Genomic DNA, 10236 nt, shown 5'->3' with positions numbered 1-10236 from the left:
TTGATTAAAACCATTTAACTCACACATTTCACATACTCTAATATTATACAATCATGTATTGAAAAAGGCTTGTTTTAAGAAAAAGGGGTGACTACCTTGGTGAATATGGTTAGTAGGTGTGGGTTGTGGTTTAAAGTTGGTCTTTGTGTCCTTGATGAATGTCCAAAAACCCACGCAATTAGATTCTGATCCATCCAGATATTACCGGTAAAATGGCTTTTGGTAATGCTTGTATAGCCTACTTCCAGACACGTACCTAGAGATTCCCACTATGTGTATTTACCACCCTATTTCATGTTTTAAAGAAATGATGTAATCTTATAACATGTGATTCACACTATGGCATTGCATCGTTTTGGAAATACAGAACACACATGGTTTTGGTAACGGCATGTCATGTGTATTCACCACATGATTTGGTTAAAGCATCATACAACTTATTAAACTTATCTCAACTAGGCGTTAGCTCACCCTATGTGAAAAAAACATTTTAGGTGCTGATGGTTTGCCTCCGCCAAGAGGATAGCTTGGGAGGAAATTGGAGCTGAATGCTTATCTTTTGTATCTTATTTTGTGCTCAGCCTTAGGCATTTTTGTACTGGGGTTAGGTCCCACTTTTGTTGTAACCAAGTATAAACTTGGAAACTTGTAGCCACTAAGGCATTAACTTTTAAACGTTTAGATATTTCTACTTAACTCTCGTATGTTTTAAATTAAAGGTTATTATTAATGAATGTATCACGCATGTGTAGTCTTTTTGTAATAATATAACTCTGACCCTTGTTACATGACTATCCAATCTTGACTTACTCTTTTCTATGTAACGGTTTAAATGTTTGGATTATGGGTAGTCCTTTTGACAATTTTTTGGGAGCGGTATAGTCTCTGCGCTTGCTAAGGTTTTTCTTACATAATATATTATCTTCTATTTTCTTTCTTCTTCTCAGACAAACACGGCGCTGACCGCGTGGTCTAAGATTGCCAGATACAAAAATAGTTTCTCTCTTGGAACTAGGTTTGACAATACAGGTGGGGTTGTCAAATATCTCTTCAAGTTGGCCATGGTGACTTTACATGCTTCTATCCTCAGAAAATCAGTGGCCTTCTTCAGCAGCTGGAAGAATGGCCTACATTTGTCTAAACTCTGACTTATGAATTTGTTCAGTGTTGCTGCTTTGTCGGTCAAAATTTGGACTTCCTTAGCTGTTAACAGGCTTTTTAGATCAAGGATGACCTTGATTTGATTAACTGTAGACACCCCATTTTTGACCGTCCTCAAGACTTGGACGTCACCGTCTGAACACCCGGTGATCATCCATGTTTGTGTTCATTTGGAGTTCCCAGAGGTCTCGGCTCGTGCGCCTTGCCTCAGGATCTCCGAACTCGACTGTTCAGTGTTTGATTTTGCACCAAACACTTGCATTTTGCCTTGGAGGGGCAGGGAATGCCTTGTGAGGCATCCCTATTGTAACACGTCCGCGAGGGACCCCTGCTACAGTTCGGACTCGATTTGTGTCACGGTTCTTAATCTTGAACCAAAGAGTCCAAATCTGGCAAATCGTTTTGAGAAAAACAGATTTTAGGAAAGAAGTGCCAAACATGGACTGCTTTGCCAGATACAGAGTCGCCACCTAAATATTTTTTATGGGGGAATTTAGGAGATCCTAACTCGGTGCCGAAGGCCACATGTCCGTCATCACCGGAGTTGTCTCGGCTCGGGAGCTTGGGTACGATCGGGGAAGGTCAGCTATGAGCACCCCCTCTCGCCCGATCCGAAGATCGGCCTCTACTAACCGTGATATCCATTTTTGAAAACTTTATGTGTTCTTATTCCATTTATTAGCCTAGAATTACTATGTTATGCGCACAGCAAACAAGTATAGACTAGATTGCCTAATTTGGAAACAAGCATTGCATATCCGTTTGTTTTGGAAAAGCGTTTTGGAATTTGTCACTCGCAAGTAGGCTAAAATACGGATTTCAACGAGTTTTTCTAACTCAAACAATCCAACCTTCACCCACAGGCGTTCAAACAGTTTATCTCATATAAGCACTTAGCCACATGGCAAACATACTGTCATGGTAACATTCTCACGCATGCGAGATGCTAAAGCATAAATACTTACATCCCCTTCGCCCCTCCGCCGGCTGATCACGAGTTTGTCAGTGTCCCCGACTTGCCTCCGGTATGCATTACTGCATTTTTGTACAGTCATTTCATTTCAGTTTATTTGATATTCCACAGAATATTGATGCATCTGATATTTTTACAGGCTTCTTCTGAGTACACCCGGCAGTCATTGGAGATGAATGCCTCCATGATGGGGATGCTACAGTGTACCTTTGATCTCCTGGCCCTCTACAGCATTCCAGTATGTTCTTCTGATCACGGCCTTAAATCACTCACAAGCTGATTCACGTAATCTGATGCATGACATAACACCTGATACACTGATCTCAGAGCGTCTGATACACTGTATACACTGCATTCTGCACTGTACTCTGCACTGATAAACTGCTCACGGCATTCACACACTGTACTCATACACCGCATTCTGCACTGATAAACTATTCACAGCATTCATACACTGTACTCATACACTGCATTTTGCACTGATAAACTGCTCACGGCATTCACACACTGTACTCATACACTGCATTCTGCACTGATAAACTGTCCACAGTATACTGATGCATTTGCCTTTTGTGTCCTTTTTCAGCCTCCCTTCCAGATTCCCGGGGTAGGAGGTGCTCCGGCTGGACCTTCCGTCCCCGCCCGAGGGAGAGATGAGGAGGGCAGAGTGTTCCCCCGCACCAAAGCGGGGCGCACTCATGCCGGGAGCAGTTCGCGGGCTCCCGTTCCTGATGACGACGATGATGAGGATGACGAGTCGGAGGCGGAGGCAGAGGCAGAGTCGGAGTCATCGGAGGAGGAGACTCGAGGCGGCACTAGCTTGGGCTCTGATGACGATGCTGATGATGCTCCTGGACCTTCGTCCAGGAAGAGGACTAGGACAGACCGTTAGCCCTCAGAGTCGCTTGACATAGATTTTTGTTGTTTTTCTTCTTTCTTGTACTTTTCCTTTTGTTGGTAGTTAGGATGCTTTGTACTGCGGCAGGCAGATTTTTGTTTTCCTCGAAACTTTGTACTTGAAAAAGATTATGAAATGAACAAATTTTTTGCTTAAAAAGTGTTACATTTACATATCTCATGTATCGCATCGTATCCCATCATGTTACACCTCAATGTAAATGGAATATGATTTGTTGTCTGAATGTTGAACACTTGCACTGCGGTAATCAGATAACTAAATAGCCAACGGCAAAATAAACCCAAGCAACCCACTACCTGATTCTGGACACACAGTCCTTACTCTGTTGGGGATTAATCTGCATACAGCCCATAACACAGCATTCGGTTCATTCTGCACTCAGCAAACTTTAAACACAACAGCCCAATCTGACAAGACGGCCTTCAATGGTGAAACCGGCTAGGGCTGAAGCACGCTCAAATAGAGAGAATGGCACAGCATTCTGAGTATAAACGATTTTTGAAAATAAAGGTTTTTCAAACCGGGGTGTCGAGCCTACAACTGAACACAGCGGGGAGGACTCAACAAAAAGGTACACGACCTAAACACAACGAGACACACTCGGAAAAGAACTAAAACAAAGGTTGAGGTAAACAAAACAAAAGACACGACATACAGACGCGTTAACGAAGACGGGGGACCTCTGATCACGAGGAGCCAGTTTCTCTGGATATTGTTTCCCACCCTCTCTGATTTGTGATTCTCACATCACTCGACCCTCAAGCTCGGTTTTTCTCTCAAACCCCTTTTTTCTCACTTTTCTCTCAACTTACACCTCTCTATTCTTTATTCTCTCATTTTTTCGTCCCTCTCCAAGGTGATTAATGAGTGAATAGGAAGTTGCGGGTTCATGCCCGATGCCGTTAGCTCACAGCTATTTCTTCCGGTGCGGGTAGAGTGCTCTTCTGGCAAGTATGTTGACGACTGGAGGGGGGGAGGGGGACAGAGCGCCTGGCTCAACTGTGCCCTTAGTTCATCACTTTAACCATTCTTTGTTTTTGCTTTCTACTAAAACAGTTTTGATCAAGATGAGAGTCGGATTAACGTACTTGTTCGATTTTTTATTTGAAAATCATGCAAGTCAGGCTATGAGCACTGAAAATTTTCCTTTTTGGGTCCAAGACAATGGTCCAGTTTTGGAAAATGGAATCGTTTTTGAGAAAATAGTCAACCTCAGTAAAAATTTTCAAAAACTATTTTTCAAACAGTCGACGCTCAACGAGCATACAACTTACTCTTTGAGATGCACAACCTCGGATCGGAGGCAATGGAAAATTGCCCCTGGTTTAGAGGGGGGCGGATGGCAATGGAAAGTTGCCCCTGGTTTGAATGGCGGCTCACAGCGACTCGTGGCAACAGAAAGTTGCCCCTTGTTTGGATGGTGCCGCAGCAGTCCGCAAACAGTCTTCATTGGCGGTGGCCGAGCTCTTGGACACAGAGATGACGAAGACGGTCACAACAAATATATGGACACAGTCACCTTGGAAGGTGTTGGCGACTGGACTTTGGGATGAAATCGAAACCATTGCATGGACTGAGACACTATGAAAGCGTTGGGGGCTGGACTTCATGATGAAGTTGCCTACGTATCCCAAACATGGGAATCAAGCCTTACGTAGTTTCGGTTAAGGTACACTCGGGTATTTTAACCTTCACTTTTCAAGCTCTAACTTTTGCCAAGGTGCCCGATGCGGGTTTTCGACCTTGCGAGCTTTTCTTTCCTCTTTTTTTTTTTTGATTTCTTTTTCATTTTCTTTTTCACATTTTTCTTTTCTTTTCTTTTCTTTTTTGTACTTTTTCCTTTTTGTTTTTTTTTGTATTTTTCTCTTGCTCTAATTTTTGCCTGGGTCGCCCTTTCGGGTTTTCGGCCCAGCGAGCCTCTCAAAGGGTAAAAGTGTAACAAGTCCATGCCAAATGGTTTTTGAAGTTGAAGCCTCTCTGTGTCTAGGAGAACGGCTGTTGCACTAATTTGCGGAAGAATCCATCATGGTTGCTCCACGAGGTCCTTCAGGTGAGATCTACTCTTTTGATTCAATTTCGGCGCCTCTTGGTCGAGGGTTGCTTCAAAACTGGCCATACGGGCCTTGCATGACGTTTGACCGTTTGAACTTTCTGAAGGGGTTCAAGGTTCGAAACGGGCAGGTTGAATCTTGAGGCTGAGAGCGATCCTAGGCTGCACAATCTCAAGAGCGGTTCCACACAGGTCTTCACAGGGCCGTGTAAAACATTTGTTTTTGAAGGTTTTTAAGAAAGCGACGAATCGCTCGTGCCGAAGATAGTGTGGAACCAATCTGGATCAAGCCAGGGTTCTTCTCAGTACTCACGTCGACAAGCATGATTTCATTCATTAAAAGGCCTAGCATGCCTCTCCTTTCTCTCAAAATGATCAAAATTTTGCAAAACCCGAGGAAATCCTTCCTCTTCGTTTTTATCACCGCAGTGTTCAAAAAGGGTTTTTGAAAAACTTAGGTTGATGCAATGAGTTTGGCGCGCAGGAGAGCAGGCGAGATGTACTGTCAGCCTAATCAAATTCTGTGGCACTTATACTGAAAGCAAGCATGAAAGTGAGATAGCAACAGCTGTTTCATTCAGATTTGTTGGTATAACGGGCCCCTCGGCAGAAACAGACTCAAAACAAAAAAAGGTAATTACAAGACAAAACGGTGTTCGAGGCAACAACCCCAGAATCACCTGGTATTCTATACAAAGGGGACTGACTCGCTACAACAAGACATACCTTTAAGCAAAAAAGACTAACTCAAGACAAAGAGACAGACTCAAACAAAAGACTGACTCGATACCCAAGCCAGGATTTACAAAGCTAGCGTTCACAGCCACTCAAAAATGCGTGCCAGACACCACATTCAAAATACATCCAGATGCCGCCCGCAGGTGGTTCACCTTCTGATTACATACTTGCAGTATCTGTGTCCTCAAAATCCAATAACTGGGTGGTAACGGACTTGGCTGAGGTAGGCGGGAGGATAACCTCATTGTCAATCAAATCTTGCACCTCATGGCGGAGGCGGAAACAATTGTCGGTGGCATGGCTTGTCTGCTGGTGGTACGCGCAGTACTGAGCAGCATCATGCGTAGCGGGGAGATTCTTCGGGAGAGGCCGAGGCTCCAAGGGTTTAAGGTGTCCTCTTTCAGCAAGGATCTGAAGTGCCTTGGACAGAGGCATGTAGAGAGCATGAAAGGTCCTGCACCCCCGGGGTAGGTACTTTGGAATCTGAGCGCTCTTACTAGCCGCACAAGCGAAAGGGTCGGCAGGCGCCACCTTAGCTTTCTGATCTTTCCCAGGTGCAGGGGCTGGAATAGGAGGAACTGTCTTGGCATGACGGGGCCTATCCCGATTTTCTGACTGGCTTGAACTACACTCAGGTGGAGTGGGGAAAGCATCCTCCACAGTTTTTGCCACAACTGCAGATATCTGTTGCTTGTTCATCCCCCCGGCTTTCAAAGCCTCGACTGCCCACAACAGTTGTTCAATGGGATCGGCATCTGCCTTCATTTTGTCTTTTCCTCTGGCCTCAGCCTGATCGAGGGTTTGGGTTGATGTTGATATGTCATTGCCATAGTTGGAGGCCATCTCCGGTTGGCTAAGTTCGATCACAATTCGCCCCAACAACGGGGGCTCCTGGGGTACAAAACTCCCGGCATATGGTGCGGCTGGAGGTGAAGCTGACATTCCGTAGGCGAGATCCGCGACAGACCTCTGGAGATCACCTATCATCCCCATTAGTTCAAATGTAGTAGGCTCGCGAGCCTGGTATAGCTGGGCGGCCCAAACTGGGTGCGCGACAGGCGACCTGGGTGGATGTGACACATCAGTGTTGGCCTCGCTTTGCAGAGTGATCCCCTGCTCTAATGCAGCTGTCATAACCACGATCTCTTTTGAATTCTGCGTCACCACAAGTCTTGCCTCAGCAAGGGGGAGCACTAGCTATTCTATACCAGCTGTCCGTACTGAAAGAGACAACAAGCAGCATTTCAGCCCAAACAGATCAAACACGGGTGTAGCTGAACAACTGTACTCTACTGTTGATCACTATTCCTAGAAATCACTGTCCCAAAACTGAACCTGATACCCGCAGATAACTGATTCTCATAACTGACACTGATACTGGTGCCCTCGGGCCCGATATTCAAACTTGCAAACTGATATGTACGTTCCTGTAGAGATACATTCTAAAAGCACATAGCAAGTAAAGAGAGCCAAAACACCCCTATGTTGGGGTAGGGTTTCCCTGTCCTATTTTGTCAGGAGCTAGGGTTCCACTATGCACGCAGTAGTTTCAAACAACTTAGCATCGGGTAAGCAACCTGTCCTAGTTTGGAATGGTCACTATGGATTCCGAATATGCACTAAGTCAAATGGTCAAAAAGGGTGCCCCGGTAAAATCGGGGTTTGTGTTCCCATACTGTCAGAGCCCATAACCGGTCAGCCTTATGGTCATGCCTTGACAAGACAAGCCTCCGGCAAGCCGTTCAGGAATGGCAGATGGCAAACACTGTGTTCGTAGGCGCACCAATGCACATGCAATGCAAAGAGACACATAAATGAAATCAAAATAGGATATCACGAGTTCGAGTCAAGCTCTCTAATTTTCCCCAGCAGAGTCGCCAGAAACTGTAACACGTTCGCGAGGGACCCCTACTATAGTTCGGACTCGATTTGTGTCACGGTTCTTAATCTTGAACCAAAGAGTCCAAATCTGGCAAATCGTTTTGAGAAAAACAGATTTTAGGAAAGAAGTGCCAAACATGGACTGATTTGCTAGATACAGAGTCGCCACCTAAATATTTTTTATGGGGGAATTTAGGAAACCCTGACTCGGTGCCAAAGGCCACATGTCCGTCATCACCGGAGTTGTCTCGGCTCGGGAGCTTGGGTACGATCGGGGAAGGTCAGCAATGAGCACCCCCTCTCGCCCGATCCGAAGATTGGCCTCTACTAATCGTGATATCCATTTTTGAAAACCTTATGTGTTCTTATTCCATTTATTAGCCTAGAATTACTATGTTATGCGCACAGCAAACAAGTATAGACTAGATTGCCTAATTTGGAAACAAGCATTGCATATCCGTTTGTTTTGGAAAAACGTTTTGGAATTTGCTACTCGCAAGTAGGCTAAAATACGGATTTCAACGAGTTTTTCCAACTCAAACAATCCAACCTTCACCCACAGGCGTTCAAACAGTTTATCTCATATAAGCACTTAGCCACATGGCAAACATACTGTCAAGGTAACATTCACACGCATGCGAGATGCTAAAGCATAAATACTTACATCGTACTCCGTGCCGAAAACAGGAACACTTTAGCAATCAATGCATGATCCAAGTCCACGTTAAATGCCTAATGCATCGCATACAAAATGTCACTAGAGTAGGCTCGGCTAGTCTATGAATGACATGTGAAAATGCACAACTAACATCTATTCAATTCGGAATTTGAAATACAGATGTAGTTAGAATGATGCGCCGAGCCCGGTGCATGCAAAGCAAATGTATGAATGCACGCATGCATTGCATAAGGTATGCTAATTTTTAAATATGCCCTAGTCTACCATCATAAGCAGGTAAATAAAAGGGAAGAAAGAAGTGGGGACTGGAAGACATACACACCACTCACACACACTTATTACAGATTTGCCCTCGCGCGGAGGGACCAAATAAATAATACAAATTAATTAACTACGCAAGCTAATTAAATATTATAAATTTCCTAATTAATTAACAAGTTAACTAAGCTAGGAAAAGCAGTAAACCACCTCGGGAGGAGAGCCAGATGCAGCGCGTGCTCGGGTCTTGCTCGGAAGCGCACCGCCATGCATAGTCTGCCTCTGTTTTCCCTGCTCTGCCTCTCTGAAGACTGCCAAAGTCTCAAGGATGCCTCTCTGGATACTGAGAATCACCACTGGCTTAGTAGAATTACCACCGGCAGTGGTATGTGGTCACCGGCACAAAATGCATCCATCGGCTGGTGATTTACTGCCAGTCGGCAATTTATAATGTCGGTCGGCAAAGAATGCCTGCAGAACCTGCAACTCACAGCAGCAGAGGACAGAACTTGCGTGGCAATACAATTCAAGCAATGTATGCACCAATCATGTCCCCTATCATGTTTGTGACTCAAAGGGGCATGTGTCTCGATTCTCGGACCGCCAATCACGCATTTCCATGCATGACGGCCCAAAGAATCAAGTGTGCAACTTTCATGTCAAATGAAATGCAAACCAAACAAACAAACCAAGGCCCAATTCCTATCACCAAGTCAAGGAATAAGGCATGCATGCAAGATGCAATGCAACCTAGGCATGTAAGCTAAGGATGCAACATGGCATGGCAAGACACTTATGCAAGCATACAAGAAAACATGAGGCAATGCAAATTGATGGAAAGGTGGACTTACACATGATTTAGACAACTCTAAATAGGCCTAAAACAATGGCCAAAGTGACCAAAATAAAGGACTAAACACATACACACATGCACATGTTGAAGGCCTAAATGCTTAAGCATCAAAAGACTACTTCTAAGCACACTTAGAAGGGAATGATCATGGACATATGACATGCAAGGTAAGCATTGAAAATCAATTTAATGTGATGCCAAAACTAACCTACCAATGCAAGCTATGCATGCAACAAATGGCCCAAGCATTCAAAGTAAACCAATGGAGTATTGAACTACACTTAACAAGACCAAACATGGCATGAACTTATTGACCAAAAACAGAGTTTTAGCACATTAAGACAAGGCCTAGAGATCACTTAGATGGCATCCAAATGACCTAAATTCAAAGGCATGCATAAATGCCAAAACAAGGAGCATGCTACCCAAGCTTTCAAAGCATTAAGGAGACATCCAAGGCAAACATATAGGCATGCAAAAGGGACTGAAATGACATGGTGGATGGTTCCAAACCACTAAATCAATGCAAGAACGTCATGCTATACATTCATACACTTAAGACCAACAAGCCGGAATGCAAAGGAGCTATACTAAGCATGTCAAATCCGACCCAAACAACCTAGGACAGACCTTAAACATGGCAAAATGAGCACAAAACCTTCACAAGGCTAAACCTGAAACATGCTAGAACAAAGGCTAACAACCTAAGGCATATTAAGGCAAT

This window comes from Camellia sinensis, chromosome 15, assembly GCF_055761805.1.
Source record: "Camellia sinensis isolate YWXY chromosome 15, ASM5576180v1, whole genome shotgun sequence".
Classification (NCBI taxonomy): Eukaryota; Viridiplantae; Streptophyta; class Magnoliopsida; order Ericales; family Theaceae; genus Camellia; species Camellia sinensis.
Note: the sequence above shows the minus strand (reverse complement) of the source record.